This window comes from Eurosta solidaginis, chromosome 4, assembly GCF_040869045.1.
Source record: "Eurosta solidaginis isolate ZX-2024a chromosome 4, ASM4086904v1, whole genome shotgun sequence".
NCBI lineage: Eukaryota > Metazoa > Arthropoda > Insecta > Diptera > Tephritidae > Eurosta > Eurosta solidaginis.
Genome location: NC_090322.1, coordinates 81,483,012 through 81,497,256, shown reverse-complemented (window position 1 = coordinate 81,497,256; position 14,245 = coordinate 81,483,012). Strand labels below are relative to the sequence as shown.

Below are 14,245 nucleotides of genomic sequence, written 5' to 3'. Positions count from 1 at the left end.
GGTGGTCGCTCTTACTACAAAGATACGACTTCAAAATGGAACATAGTAAGGGCACCCTGAATGTAGTACCAGATGCGCTGTCGCTGTTTGATGCCGATGAGTTGTCTTTCACTACCACACCCGGGGAAATAGACTTAGTCTCTCCCAAATTTAGCAGCAACGAATATTTAGACTTAATTCGGACCGTCACCGAAAATGAGGAATCGCTTCCGGATTTGCGAGTGGTGGACGGAGTAATTTTCAAACGAGTTAAATTTCGTAAGGGAGTGGAAGGGGAAGAAGACACGCTGTGGCGATTATGGTTGCCGAAAGGGCTGACTGAGGAAGCAGTGAGATTAGCACACGACGCTAACCGGAGTTACTATGGCGGATGGCAGAAAACCTTAGAACGTGTTAGGCAGAAGTACTTCTGGCCGCAGTAGGCTAAGGACGTCAGGGACTACGTCCAGCGTTGTGACACCTGCAAAGCTGTAAAACCCACTAATCAGCAGTCAAGACCGCCTATAGAGAATACCTTTGCATCCGAGAGGCCATTTCAGCGATTATATTGCGATTTCCTAGGGCCGTATCCGAGATCTAAGCGGCGAAATCAATTTCTTTTCATAGTACTAGACCATTTTTCAAAATACGTTTGGCTAAAGCCCATTCAGAGAGCCACCACTGTAAACGTTATAAATTACTTCGCTTCAGAAATTTTGCCGGCTGTAGGGGTCCCTGAGTTTATTCACAGTGACAACGGTAAACAGTTTATCTCGAAGGAAATGAACCAATTTTTTGCAAATTACGGGGTGACGCACGTGAGGACGGGGTTATATTCTCCCCAAGCAAACGCATCCGAGCGCGTTAATAGAGAGATTGTTTCGAAGATTAGGATTTTCCTGAAAGATAAACCTGACCATACCGATTGGGATAAGCATATACCCGAGATTTTATCAGTTTTGGGAAGTGATTTTCATACGGCGATTCAGTGTTCTCCATACTTTGCATTATATGGTCAAAATGTGGTCCAACATGCCTCAACGTACAACATTTTAGAGAAACTTGGCAGCCTTCGGGAAGACCAGGTTACGGTAGTAAGCAGAGCTGACAAGTTGACTAATATCCGTGAGCAGATCCGTAGAAATTTAGATCAGACCAAGGATAGGGAGTAACCACATACAACAAGCGCTCCAGGCAAGTCAACTATAAGGAAGGTCAGGAAGTTTTTCGGAAAAACTTTGCCTTTAGTAACTTCAAACAGGGCATTAACGCCAAATTCCTACCAAAATACCTAAAGTGTCGTGTGCTTCGAAAAATAGGTAATGCACTGTACGATCTCGAATACCTAAACGGGAAATTGATAGGTCGCTTTCACGCTTCGGACATTCGTCCGCAATGAAGCAGAAAACGTTTCCTTGCCAAATTACAATTTGAATTTTTTATATACCTACCAATTGGACTTTTTTTTGTCTGGGCGTTTTGGCGGTCGGGGACATCTCGCCCAGTATTCTCCCCGAGCACTGACCTCATAGGATGTTCACACGCGTAATCACCGAGGACCGTGAACACCCTGGCAGTCCACGCTTAGGTCGGACTAGCCTTTCTGAGTTTGGACGAGTTCCCCAGATCAAAATGGCTACACCTTTTTTTTTTATTTTGCCTTCCTGTGGGAGCGATACCCACTAGTAATCATCTTTCGGTCGGGGACATCTCGTCCAGTATTCTCCCCGAGCACTGACCTCATAGGATGTTCACACGCGTACTCACCGAGGACTGTGAACACCCTGGCAGTCCACGCTTAGGTCGGACTAGCCTTTCTGAGTTTGGACGAGTTCCCCAGATCAAAATGGCTACACCTTTTTTTTTTATTTTGACTTCCTGTGGGAGCGATACCCACTAGTAATCATCTTTCGGTCGGGGACATCTCGCCCAGTATTCTCCCCGAGCACTGACCTCATAGGATGTTCACACGCGTACTCACCGAGGACTGTGAACACCCTGGCAGTCCACGCTTAGGTCGGACTAGCCTTTCGGAATTTTGACGAGTTCTCCATAACAAATGTCTAATTGCCGCAAAGCCCTTTTAACTAGGAAACAGAAATTATTCCCAACTTGACTTAACTTTTTTTGATAGACCTATGTTGCCCGGCTAGCTTCGTAGTAGGACTTTGAGACCCTTATCTCAGGGGTGAGTCGTGCCCCACGTTGCTTGTCGTCGGAGATCCCTGGCAGTGGCTTGCCACAGATGATCCGGTTTCCTGTTCGCTTCATCGTCAGGTATTCAAAGCGAAGCAGGTTTGTTACGGTCTGCTGCTACGGTCTACGGCTACGATCCACTTGGGAGCGTGTTCACGCAAACACACCTAGTGATGTGGCGAAAGTTGCGATAAAAAGTATCGAAAAACAAGGAAAAAGACAGACGGGCGATCGCTAAAAAAAAAAAGAAACCACGAGTTCCGGAGGAAGAAAAAATGCCTTTTCCTTTTTCGAGCTGAGTTGGTTAAACGTGGTGATTTTGTGCTCTTAAATTTTCCAATTAAGGGCTAAGCGTACTTTAAATTGAATTGTTTTTAAGCCGATAAGCATTGTACATATGAAAACAATCCTATACTACTTTTCGAACTTAAAACTGAATTAATTTTCTGCAAGCAACATTTGATATTATTAAAATCGCAATCGTGACGCGTCTGGAAGAAATGCAGCGACAGTCAGCTCCGCAGCTAGAAAGGAAACGAGTTAAAAGCACCATGGAATCAAAAGACTTATAAAAGGCAGTGTAAATAATCCTCCACTAATAACCAACATTTGTTCATCGTACACCAAATCTTACCTGCATTTCAAAGTGGTTAATTTACCTACATTTGCCATTCCGACTGTTTTACTACTAGCCGCAATTTCACTTTTTCGTATGGCAACATACAACGTCCACCTATTATTGTGACGTGGTCTGCGCTGACTGCATGGTGCCCCAAAACCACCACAAACTCCATACGCAGTAGCATATGATAAAGCGCCAACCATCACCAACGGCGCCCACTATTATCACGAGCATCACCATCGGTAGTACCTTCCCCAACCCTTTTATTAGCGCCAACCACGAGCGCAACAACCACCAGACGTACCGCCACCACCAGTTGCAACGCACACAACGGGGCTGCGAACATAGGTCCGAGGCCACTAATGTTAACACCTACAACAGGCGGTACCACCGACACCAATACTAGCCGCATCTTTATCAGCTGCGTCCATACCGGCGATAATAATACTAGCGCATCTTTATTAGCTGCGTCCATACCGGCGATAACAATACTACCACATCTTTATCAGCTACGACCATACGGGCTACAATAAACCAGCTGCAATGACAACCACAGGGCAGCAAACATAGGCCTGCGGCCAGGCCAATGGCGACAACGAATATCAGCGGGTAAAGCGGTGAGTTCGTTCCATTATTGAACCAAATATACGTATCTGTAGCCTCAACCTTGTCTTTTAAATTTTTTTTTGACTCTGCAACATTATATAATGTTAATATACAAACATATTCAAATTTAAGGCTATCACCCTAGTATAGAATTAAAACGAATATGAATACGAATGCAATATGCATAATGAGCGAAGAAAATGAAAAGTTAAGAAAGCAATTCTTGTTATACGTTCGAAGTTGTTGCATACTGAAAAATTAACAAAAAAAAAACAAAGCATTAATGGTCATAGGTAGGCAATTTGTACTGCCTGTGAAACAAAAAAAGAAGTGTTTCAGGTATTAAAATTTGCTTTGCGTTACGGTAAAATTTTACTATTACTTTTTTAATTAATGCAATTGTTGCGGATATGATTTTGGAATGAGCAAAAAGTATTGATATTGTTTCGATAAGGAATAAAGTTTTTCGGTAATTCAAGTTCAATTGCATTATCAGTTAAAACGCATTAAATTTATATTAAGGGACGCAAATAACGAGTAATGCGGATTAGCTTACATTATCATCAAAAAACAAAATTTGTATAAATTTTTTTTGACTGAGTTGAACTAAACCCAAAACAATACCAGCACTGACTGATACATACAAAACAGTTTACGTTTCACCTGAACAAGTAAAACGATTTCATTAATTTTACTATAAGTTTAAAAAGTTCACGTTTTACCTGAACCTGTAAAACGATTTCGTTAATTTTACCATAAATTTAAAAGTTCACGTTCTACCTGAACAGGTAAGTGACTCCGGTAATTTTTCTATGAATTTAAAAGCTTACGTTTTACTTGAACGTGTGAAACAATTTTTTTGAGGAGTATGATTTACCCCAAATTTAGTCTTAGTTGCGTTTATAACAAATTTCTTAGTACATAGTACATATTAGTGTCATTATACTATGTGTTATACCAAATTGATGTTTTGTTAACCTCAAAGTAAGTCTAATACAACAACATATTAATTTTGTAAGGGGGCCCCAATTATCGGAAGTTGTATCCAAACTGTACAGCCCTAAGATAGCTTTGTGAATGAAAAAAGAAAAGGGCATTTAACCAAATTTCTACCAAAAAAAAAAAATATTTTATTATATATATAATATATTAGATTATAAAAACAAACCAATTATTATTACATTCAATGAACCGTCTAAAAACTTACAAAAAAAAAAAAATTGAGTTCCTCTCCAATTAGGCACGCATTTTTGATTCCTTCTTTTTTTAAGTAAAAATATTTATAAGCATAAATATATATACAAAAAAAAAAAAAACCTTGCAGTAAGATCAAAAGAAGTTTATAGAAAGAAATTCTATATTAGTAATAATGAAACTTGAATAAATTTGTTAACAATATGGGTATGCTGGCGTCGCCATTTATTTAGAAGGCACGTAGGGTTACCAGGTAAGGGGCCACCGAAATTTAGGTGCGTCGGTGGCCGTGGTTTTTTTTGAGGGTGGGACATAGCACCGGGCGTCGCAACACCACCCGCGGCGCCCCTATGTATATTCGGCCCGTTTATTTTCCTTTTTGTTTTCTTTTAATTTTCAGCGGTTATTTTGATTTCAGAGTAGTAACCGGCCATGTCCGGTTCGGTAAATTTTCTTGCGTCAGTCTTTTTTTTGAATTTGAATTTTTAAATGTTGGAATGTTAACGGTTTGTCCGTGGCATCCGGTTCGACCGGATGTCGTTTTAATTTGAAATATAAGCGTTTTGAGTCGGTCTCTGCGCTTCTGTCAGTTTCTTTTGAATTTGACAGCTGCTCGTTTTGATAGGCATGATAGGAACTTTTTCTGTATATGGCGCAGGAACAGTAAGGTTGGCAAGGACCTGCCCCAGCCGACAATGACTAGCCACTGTGCACCACCACATCATGCCGACAGCTTTCGTTACTGCTTTCATTGAAAATGCGCATCCATAACATAATGAAACCAGGATTGGTTACTTTGGGTACTAGTTTTAGGCTTTTGTCGGCAATGTAAAAAGGTGGTATATTTTGAAAATCTATTCGATTTTTAGCTATGGGCAGCACATACGATTTATCACTATTTAGACATAGTTCATTTTTCGTCGCCCAGTCAGAAATGGATGTTAGGTCCCTATTCAACCTCGAGCATATATCACCTGTGTCCTCATGATTCCCGAATAGATATAGCTGTATATCGTCAGCATAAGTGCATGGATCTCAGATTTTAAAAATAAATAACTTATAAATTTTTAAATTCATCTGATGTATATATATCTTTAACTTTTCTAGTCTTCATTTACCAAAAATTTGAAAAAGCTCTTTTTTGGTGGAAATTTTTTAAATTTTAATTTTAATTCTGCGTAGAACACCTTTCGGCATAGGCGGCCTTCGGCCGCGCTTATAAAAAATAACCCTGGGCTACGCCATGCCAAGTTCGCGTGTGTGGTATAACCGTGGCTACCGCCACGGTGATGTCCTACACCACTACCGATACTCATATACATTTTTTTTATTTGACAAATGTTTGTATTCTGCACTTAGGCCCAAAATACATTAAGTGTATGTTTGTTTGCATTTATGTAGACGTGCCACCACCTTATAATGTTCTACCATGATAAAAAGATATTATCCGTGTTTTTTAACACGCGTATATCCGTTCACGCTTAAGACTGCTAAGAGAAAAGTTTTTTTGTCGCTTATGAAATAGTAGAATATAAAATCAGTACTTCCAAGTTTCAATAAGTAGTTTTTATCGACTTTTTTAGTTTTTTTTACCATCCCTAATTAAAAACCAAAATATCAGCAGGAGAAATGTAAGTACTTTTGTGTAAATATTATAAAAAAATTTAAATAATGCATATTTACTCAATTTTTTCAGAAAAGAATCAAGGAAACGTTGGACGAGGGAGGAGACGCTTCTTTTGTTGCAGTGCTACAGTGCAAGGGTATATATTTCATCTTTGGACGGATTCCACTATCGTCCTCGCATGGATAAGGAAACCGCCTTGTTCCTGGTCAACCTTCGTCGCACATCGGATCACCAAGATCATCGACATGGTCGGAAATAAGAACTGGTTGCACGTGAACTCAGAGTCCAACCCAGCATATTTAGGTAGCAGAGGATTACCTGCGTTTGAATTGGTCAACAATTCGTTGTGGTGGCAGGGACCTTCTTGGCTGCAAGAAGACACTTCCCAATGGCCAGCACAAGAAAGTGATTACATCACCTCCGTAGAGGAAAAGAGGGCTTTACGGGTGCTCTCATACGTTATGAGATTCTACCAAAGAACTCACCCCGAAACAAAAAAATCATTCCATGTCATGCCACCTTTAATCTCCCCCGATGAGATCAAATCAGTAACTCAACTTGTCATTAAAATCTATCAGAAACAACATTATAGTTCAGAATATAATGATCTAAAGGCCGGAAAACCAATTGCAGGGAAAAGTGCAATACTCTGACTTAATCCCTATTTAGACCAAGATGGAATCATTCGGGTAGGAGGGCGAATCGGCGCGTCACAGGACTTAGATTTTTATGAACGCCACCCAGTCTTTCTCCCAAACAACTGCAGGTTATCCCGTCTGACAGTCCTAATATTTCATCAACAAAGTCTGCATGGGGAAAACCAAGTCATGTTACGTCTGATACGCACCCAATACTGGATACCTAATGTAAAAACCATGATTGGGGCAACAATTCATAATTGCAAAGTTTGCGTCATACAACGAAAACGGGCTCAGACCCAGCTGATGGGTATTCTCCCTCGCGAACGCACGACATTCAGCCGTGCATTCACGAATACTGGAGTCGACTTCACCGGACCTTTCGACATTAAAAGTTACCGCGGCAGAGGGTGTCGACTATCCAAAGGCTTTGTCTGCCTTTTCGTGTGTTTTTCCACACGAGCAATTCATCTGGAGGCCTCTACTGACCTGAGCACACCATCATTTCTAGCGACATTTGCCTGTTTCATATCTAGGCGCGGATGCCCGAAAAATATGTACCCCGACAATGGTACGAACTTTGTCGGAGCGTTACGATCCTTACGATCAGAATTCAAGACCTTCATCTCACAAGCGCGAGAGAACGCTGTCTCGAAGTACAGCCACCAGTCACTCACGTGGCATTTCATCCCGCGGGCGCTCCCCATATGGGAGGGCTGTAGGAGGCGGGAGTGAAAAGCTTCAAAAGCCATTTCAAAAATATAGCCTCACCACACAAATTCACCTTCGAGGAATTCCATACCCTCTTGTGCCGCATCGAGGTATGCCTTAACTCGCGGCCGCTCAGCCCGCCATTCAATGACCCAACGGACCTAGAGCCACTTACCCCAGGTCATTTCCTCACTGGCAGCCATCTACTGGCTCCGCCAGAGCCGGATGCGAGTGAGAGCCCTGCCTCTATGATCAATCGGTGGCAGAAACTCAAAACCCTCCATCACACATTCTGCAAGCGATGGAAAACCGAATATCTCACCGAGATCCAGAAACGATACAAGTGGAAACATGCACAACCTAATCTAAAACCCGGAGACCTAGTTGTTATCAAAGAGGACAACCTCCAACCCAACGAGTGGAGAATGGGGAGAATCGTCAACACACACCCAGGCTCTGATAACCGTGTGCGTGTTGTTGACGTTCATACAACCAAGGGACAAATAACTAGACCAATTACGAAATTGGTACTCCTTCCGTCCCACGACAAGGAGGATTATATGTAAGGGCCAAAACCCGCCTTACAAAACCCCAAAAACCAAAATTCTATTTCCCCCGACTACCTAAAATCAGAGGCCCACGGTTGGTGATAGCATGGAAAGCATATTAAGGAACCCGCGTCTTCGTGTCTCTCTATCCCTAAGCCTGCGTTTCTCCCGAGCCATATATTATAATCAAGCCCCCGGTCTCGTGATGGTGCGAGTTTACCGGAGGGGAATCCTGAAACGTACTACGCGATGGCAATGGGGAAAAGGAGCGCGGGACATAAAGGCTCGTTCAACCACGCGCCGTGATGCCCCCCTATCCCTAAGTTTGTGTCTCTCCCAGGCCCTAATTATAATCAACCCCCCGGTCTCGTGATGGTGCGAGTCTACCGGAGGGCGATCCTACATCTTCTTTTTTTTGTTCTCTACCCCCGGTCTCGTGTCGAGTCTACCGGAGGGAATCCTACACCTGATTACTGGTGGGCAATGAGGAAAGGGAGCGAGATGCACGAAGACACGGGAGAGCTTACCAAAAGCTCGCAAACAAAAAAACATTTTTTTTCTAGGTTTTTCAATAATACTAATCGGGGGCCCCCTGAACAGAAAACCCCACAATTCACTCGCTTACCCCGAGCGAGGACACCCGAAACCATCCCATCCACTCGTTATCCCATAACGAGGATACCCGAAAAGCCTCAACGCAGATCCGATATCTGCCACAGAACACTTATTCCTTAAATTTTACCAAATCAAACCCAGCTCTCGTTCACCCGGAACGAGGCCAACCAAAACCCCTAATGCAGATAGCCCATCTGCCACCAAACACTTATTTTTTTTTAAATTTTTTACAAAACCAACCCAAATTCACTCGCTCATCCCGAGCGAGGACACAAGAAACAACGCCAACTGACTCGCTCACCCCTAGCGAGGACACCGGAACGATAACCCAGTTCTCGTTCCCCTGAACCAGGCCAACATACCCTAACGTAGATTCATTCTCTGCCACAAAATCAGCAATAAATTTAGCAATATCATCACCTCATCACCCCATAAGAATTACGTCCAAATCTAAAAGTATTTTTCGATTAAAAAAGTAATTTATCGTCGGGAGAAAAATGTACCTTAAATGTGATTATTCTTAAATAATCATTTAGGATTCACTTTACGAAACGCTTTATTCACAATTGATATCATTGTCAAAGTGAGCTTTAATTGTTTGGGAGTTACATCTGACTGTTCTTCACAGGCATTTTCAGATCATGGTCATGAACATATTTTAATCGTTTTGGTAGAGATGTATGAATGATTTTCGGATACGATTATCATGTATTTATTCTTCATATCTCATAAAAAATAAGATCTTCAATGGACAGTTAAATTCTAACAAGTATAATATTCATTATTCACTCAACAGAGATAATCAGAAAAGATTCAGAAAGCTGAATGAAAAATTATTAAAAATTGTTGATCCCCCAAAGTAACCACATTTAATTCGAATGATCCCAAAGTATGATTGAAAAACTATATTCAATTTTTTGATCATCGAAGTATTCATATTTGATTATCTCTTTGGTTCAATTGTATGACAACTCTTTATTCAGTCAGAAAGAGGAACCAGATTGTATGGATAGGTAGAGAATTTCAGAATTGTGGTAAAGCTTGACACATCGTACATTGCATTCAACAGAGAGTAAGCGATATTTGTAAATAAAATTGATATGGCAGACAGTTATTGTTAATATCCGCTTCTGTATTCAGTTATAGAGGTCTGTTTTTTTTTTGCGTCAAATGCCGGCCTACCCCACCAACTGCAGCACTGTTTCATTAGTTGCCAAGTCCAACCAGTTAGCATAAATGTTGCAAGGCCTGATAACCATATTTTCGGATTCTAACCAAAGCGTAATGCCGTCGACTTAACACAATTTTGTATATCACCAAGCTTATCCTGAGGTGTATAAAAGGTATCATAAACAATAGTCCAACAAATGCCAGACATGTGTAGTGGTGAGCAAGCTGTCCAACTGACAGCGCCCTGTGTCGCACCCCAATTAAACGCCTTACCCCGGCATATGGTCAAACTAGTAAGTAGGTATCTATCGGTCGAATGAATAACCCGTATTTCTATGCTCATGAACATAGGTGTGTATGTAAGTTAGAGTAAGCCGCGCTAAATACTAAATACGTACTCGTATAAATATACCACGAGGCTATTATCCTACCGGCGCACTTGATGCCTATCAAGGCACTGCAGCTATTCACAACAACAAAAATGCATGCTTTCAAAACCTTACAAAAGGACCCATAAGCCGGTAAATTGGCAGAAGCCATGAAAAAATAACAAGTAACTTTATGAACCGAAAAGTTTTAGTTGGTTAAAAATATTGGGAAAACCAAAGATTGTTTATGTATTAATTATTTATTCAATTGATTCTTACCACCAATTACATTCACGTCCATATTCATTGTCCACGCCCTGTGATTGTCGTATTTCCAGGCTAATATAGTCGGGTATGCCAGCAGCGCTGCTCGATTCGGTTCCATACGCATACATGTACCAATGCCGGCCAGTTTTAAATGGCCACGACGATCGAGTAGCACCTTCTCTGGTTTAACATCACGATGCGCGAAACACATATTATGTATGGTGTCAAGTGCGAGTACATTGTTAAAATATGGCTCCATATTCATCAGCCGTGTCATTTTATGACATAACCACCTAATTGTACTATACGCTCGAGTACAGTTCGAATTCGTGCTAACTCCTCTTGATCTTTTTTGAAAAAGCTAATGAATAATTGGTTGTAGTCATTAGCATCAATATTTTGCATGTATAAAACGTGAGCTAGAGAATGTTGGGGATTCGCAGCGATAACCTCATCATAAATATCATCCGCCTTGTTAATGTCTGAAAGGTGATCAGAATTTATTTTCAAGTCACTTGTGCTATGCTACTATTACTCACCACATTTGGAAATCACCCTGCACTGGCAGTCACGCAAGCCTTCAGCATACCCCTCATTACTGCCTTTTTCGGTGAGCCTAGGCCATTCGTGCCATTTGACGTATTAGCCGCATTAATAGTAACGCCCGCGCCCGAAACAGCGGAGCTCACTGTAGAATTAATATTGTTTGTATTAGCAGCCAGATTGGCCTAGAAGCACATGCTGCACCATTCGCATTAGATCCAGTACCAGAACTACCACCATTGCCATTTTTCTTTTTTTAGCGGATTTAAAATATAAGTGAATTCATGTGTATCAATGCGACGCACAGCCTTATCCTACGATAATGTAATTGTACCACCAAGCCATGCAGAATTCGTTGGCAAATTGACTTTTGTCAATTTTTCGTCCCGGAATGGTGCAACCTATAGAATTTTAACAGAACAATCATTTCCAAGACAATTAGTGAATTTACGGCGACCTACCAAGCATTTATTATCATGACCATATAAATCCATGCCCAAGGTATTGGCCAGGTTAAAGAGTGCAAGCATATTCACTTCTGATATTTTTTCTAACGTATCACTTTTTTAATGACGTATTTGCAATTTAATCGCATATTCGCCCTTTTTAATCTTTGTATAAACTTTATGTGAATCGCCACAAGGAACCATCGATTTATTTGCATCAAGCATCATTTATTTGCGATCAGCTTTTATTCACAAATTGTCTTAGTTTTTTGGATATAATTCGGAATACTGCGATTTTGAGCCAATGGCTGACGGAATAATTTCTTTGTCCCCCCTTTTTTGAATTGTAAGTTGCAGCAAATGCTGACAAAGCAACCGTGGTTTCTGGGGCCGTGCCCTTTTTGCACATTCTATCACTTCATCACCCACACGCAGTACCTAGTTTCGCTGTTCTTATTGAACAACGCTAAGCGAAGGGATTTCGAATGCGATAGTCCCCGGGTAAAAGCCACATTCATAACGATACATGGAAAATATGAATACTCGTTTTGTAGCCGAGAATGCTTGCTGCGAATCATCACCATTATGCACATCCAAATCAATATAGAGCACACGCATTAAATGCCTGCGCATTATAAGCATACCCAGCACAATATCATTTATACAATAGCCAGCGGCACGATCACGTTTCGCATGACAGCCAACTATCAAATTTATAATCACAGTTTGAGGGCCTTTATTTGCCGAACTCTATTTGCCCAACGCTGCACAAGCGCTCATCGTGCCCCCTGCAATATGACAAGCATACTCCCACCATCTCCGCCATCTTGGGCAAATCTATTCCCGCCCAAACATCTATGATAACCTTTGCCTTAGCCGATGGCACCTTAAATGTTTCGCCCACTTGTGTATCTAAGTTCTAGTCCCCAGGATGAGCGGCTCATATAACCAGATGATATTAGCGCCCACTGTGTAGCCGCAAAATATGTAAAAACCTGCAAAGAGAAAAAAAATCGTTATTATATGCTGCAATAGGCATCGCAAAAGTGTGACAACTGCCGGCGCGGCCGACGCCGCAGTTGGAGCACCCCATTGCGATGCCGGTACATATCGTAGAAAGCGACACATAAAAACCCATCTGCTCCATCTCTTGGATCTCCACCACCAGCCACCTGAAAATAAAAGAATATTAATTATTAATATGAAACAAAAATGAATTAATAATTTAAAATAAAATATATCAAATGAACAAATCTTAAAACTAATTTACCATTTTCTTCCACAATTATCCATGCGTCGTACTTCAATCGCCGTAGTAAAAAGAATTGAAAGAGCGAGAAAAAATGCATTAGATTTATTTATCGCTTCTTTCAATTCAATGGAATTCCACATTCTATACACGGGTGTGTATGAATGTTCATTTGCTTTGTCTTTTGCCGTTGGCATATTTGTAAACAACGTATGTACATATGTATGTATGTATGCCTACTTGGTTCGGCATATCATAATAGTGCTGCATCAAATTGACGCACACTCGTACCGAAAACCCGCAAAAGGAACAAAATCGGGATCGGCTTTTTTGACCCGGGCAGTCCCAAAACATGCTTACGCACAAAAATAAAGGCAAACACCTCCTTAAAAATTAATTGCTCTCATTTACAAACAAAATAACAAACAAATTTTTTTTTGATTTTTTTGCAGTACCTGCTTGCTTCTCTGGCTGGGGGGCAGGACTTGTTTTTCAACAACAAACATCACAAACAGTCATTATAAGGGCTCGGTACAAAAACAATCCGAGTCCCGAAATTAAATAATCCCTACACGAGAAAGTCCCGAAATTGGAAAAAGTCAACTGTTTCTACTGGCCTAGTGTGCTACTGCCCCAGTGACCTAGTTTTTTTTCAAGGGCAAGCAAATACATATATATATATATGTATATATATATTTGCACGCCACAAACTCACCATACCAGCTATCAGCTGACCAATAAATACACGACAGGGTTGCATGTTACATTTAGCATAAGGGTACGTGCAGATAGAACGCGTCGCGGAGAACGCATCGCCAATCTGCAAATTTATGTCCGGTGAACGTATTTTCGCACGCCACAAACTCACCATACCAGCTATCAGCTGACCAATAAATACACGACAGGGTTACATGTTACATTTAGCATAAGGGTACGTGCAAATGGAACGCGTCGCAGAGAACGCATCGCCAATCTGCAAATTTATGTCAGGTGAACGTAAAAAAAGCATGTCTGCTTAGTAAAAATTGTATTTAGTACTATGCTTCGCATATGAACTTAATTTATCTATTCTAACATACGTTTTGTAATAAAACACCTCCGCTTCACCCAACCAACCTCACGGCCGCTCGCCCCGGTACATCCATAAAATGCCACATTTGCCTTGAGAGCGATACGACAAGTTAGACGCTGAAACGGAGACCTCGGCCTCTTCGTCCAGCCCAGAAAAAACCTCAAACCCTCGAGTCTGGAACGGAGACCTCTGCCACTTCGTCCAACAAAAAAATAAAAATCTGGAACGGAGACGTCGGCCTCTCCATCCGGAACAAAAAAAAAACAAAGAATAAATAAAAAATGGTGCCATTCTGGGACGGAAACCTCGGCCTCTTCGTCCAGCCTTACTGGCCATTGATTCTACATATATCACGTTCTGAATTTCTATATATTAGAGTTACGTATAAACCAAT

At 41.2% G+C, this 14,245-nt stretch overlaps 1 protein-coding gene across 2 annotated transcripts in view; it reads right to left on the bottom strand.

Moving 5' to 3' along the window:
- The window catches only part of LOC137250015 (uncharacterized), a 38,036-nt gene that overhangs the window by 13,620 nt on the left and 10,171 nt on the right, over window positions 1-14,245 (bottom strand). Inside the window, exons 1-4 of one of the 2 annotated variants that reach the window (XM_067782206.1) lie at window positions 12,801-13,236; window positions 11,546-12,702; window positions 11,081-11,485; window positions 10,554-11,023 (exon numbers count right to left, since the gene is read on the bottom strand). The gene's annotated coding sequence lies outside the window, so the exon portion shown is untranslated. Of the gene's footprint in view, window positions 1-10,553; window positions 11,024-11,080; window positions 11,486-11,545; window positions 12,703-12,800; window positions 13,237-14,245 lie in introns of those variants that run through there. The other variant, XM_067782205.1, reaches the window with a different exon arrangement.